We start from the raw sequence: 2458 nt of genomic DNA, 5'->3' as shown, positions 1-2458 counted from the left end.
GATCCCAGTAAAGGCCGGATCTGACAGACGTGGGGTGCCTCAGAGCGTCGGACACAACGCATTTTATTTCCTGTTTTGTGTCACTGTGAAGGACGACTGATTTTGTATCAAAACATGACAGTAAGAGCAGCATGTGAATATGTTTTTAGCCCAAACCAGCCGCTCGCCAATATCTATTCCTCGCAGAAGGAGAGTGTGATGCATGATGGGGATGACGGTTCCTGACAATGGTTCCCAGTCTGTGGGTTGTAAACCAGCATACAAATGTGGCGACACGAGGGTTATTACCATGTTATGTACCAAATACCAACAACGCCACCTTGGGTTAGGGCCCAAGGACCCGTACTATAGGTCAATTATTATCTACGAAAGAGGACACTCAGGTTCGTTCACTCAGGGAGGGCAGGAGACGGAGTTCAATGTTCACATATACAAACTTTTATTATTTAAAAGTCCACAAGATTTGGCACTAAATGGAAAAAAGGAGAAAGGAGCCCAACTGGAGAAAGTGGGGGGTTCAGGCTGAGGCTTACCGGCTGGAGGAGGGGTTGTGATAGGGGAGATGACATCCAAAAAGAAAAAGAACACCCCACTCACAGCAAAAAGGTGACGTGCACAAAGAAAATCTTGAACGGGGATCACACAACACACAAGGGGATCACCACCACCCAGGGGAACCACCACCACCAACACCGTCGGCCTTCAGCACTAGGGGAAGAGGAAAACACAATTAGGAGGGCCCACAGTTAAAGAAAAGAAAACAATATTTTATAATTTGTGCCAACAAACTATAGATAATAAACTGAAAAAAATATTGAATTAATCATAAATCAACCAACCAAGACAAGAAATCAAGAGTCTCTGGCCAGAGATCAACTCAAGAATTAACCATAACTATTTAAGTTTAACAAATAATGAAGAAAAACTTTAATTGCAATCAACTCTCAAAATAAACAAATTACCCCAACAAAAACAATAAACACCCAAAATACTAGGAAATTACCAGAAGAAAATCAGCCATTAAACAGAAGATAAACAAATAAACAATAACACCAAACCTCGGCGGATTGCCTTTAAAACACGCACACACACACACGGTCAGTAGCAGGAAGCAGGTGGACCAAAGGCGGCCGACCGGGTCCAAACCGAGCCGTTGGCGCAGCGGCAGCAACACAGTACAGTGGCCAAACAGCGACCCACACCAAGCCGTCGGAGTAGCGGCAGCAAGCAGCAGCAGCAAGCAGCAGCAGCAACAACACAGTACAGTGGCCAAACAGCGACCCACACCAAGCCGTCGGAGTAGCGGCAGCAAGCAGCAGCAGCAAGCAGCAGCAGCAACAACACAGTGGCAGAACAGCGGCGAAGCAGCGGTAGTGACGTAGCAGTGGCCCAGGTGCCGTGATTGAGCAGCAGCGCTTACTTAGCTTAATTAGCTTTAGCATCCATAACTCCGGTATTAGTCTGGGGATATTAGCGTCCCATCCAAAGAGGGAGAGGGGTGAAGAAGATCACACAGCGGGGGAAGACAGCCACCATGCATGCAGCACACGACCAGCAGACTATTAGAGGAAGAGGAGCAGAAGGGGAGTTTAGCACCTAGCTACAGCAATAAACAGAAGTACGTCATAACTCACCAATGCTCCGGTCGGCAGCAGCAAACACACTAAATAATCGCCTCGACCGCAGTGGAAACGCCAGATCTATTAAAGAGTCACGGTTTGATTTACATGGAACACGGACTAATGTACACAAACAGCACGGCAACGTGCGCCTACCTGTGCTCAGATGCTAGCGGCGAGTACCACGACCCGGAAGTGGACGGGCCGAAGAGGCAGGAAGCGAGAGGTCAGGAGGAGGAGCACGGCCTACTTTTATCCCCTCTGTCTGCGTAACGATTGGCTAATGAGCCAGAGGGGCGGTGGTGCAGCAAAACTAAGTTTGATATGGCAATGATGCCTCATATCACTACACAAAGATACAAGGTAATTTATTTGTCATTATATAACAGCGGGTTGTATAACGAAATGAAAGTTCGTAAACTCCTTCATGCTGCACAAATTACAGAACATCTATATAGTTATTAATATAATACACATAAATACGTAGCGCATCTTTTGAATTTGCGTCTGGGTGAATATGAGCAGCAACGAGATGTTGATGATAAAGTGCTCGACATCTTCATATCAAAAGTTCAACATCTGGGAAACACTGTCCAACTTTGACTGTGTGTGAGCTCAAAGCATCAATGTTACAAACACAGAGTCCACCTCTCCTCGTCCAGCTGTGGTCCTGCGCTCTGTCGGCTCAGAACATGGTCCGCCCGTCGAATGCAACAGCTTGATCCAGGATGTTGTGGTGGGGACAGGTCTCCGTGGGTACAACAGTCTCTGATTTCATTCATGTTCGGCCAGCCTGATTCCCATTTCCTCCATTTCCTTTTCCTGCTACCGGACATTAG

At 46.9% G+C, this 2458-nt stretch overlaps 1 long non-coding RNA gene across 1 annotated transcript; it reads right to left on the bottom strand.

The window, feature by feature from the left end:
• Positions 1 to 415: 415 nt before the first annotated feature.
• LOC141012401 (uncharacterized) lies at positions 416 to 1973 on the bottom strand. Its single transcript, XR_012180378.1, has 2 exons — positions 1421 to 1973; positions 416 to 708 (listed from the first exon to the last, which is right to left on the bottom strand). It is a non-coding gene; the product is annotated as an uncharacterized lncRNA (long non-coding RNA).
• Positions 1974 to 2458: the final 485 nt, after the last annotated feature.

This window comes from Pagrus major, chromosome 17, assembly GCF_040436345.1.
Source record: "Pagrus major chromosome 17, Pma_NU_1.0".
Taxonomy (NCBI): Eukaryota; Metazoa; Chordata; class Actinopteri; order Spariformes; family Sparidae; genus Pagrus; species Pagrus major.
Note: the sequence above shows the minus strand (reverse complement) of the source record. Positions and strands in the feature narration are given on the sequence as shown.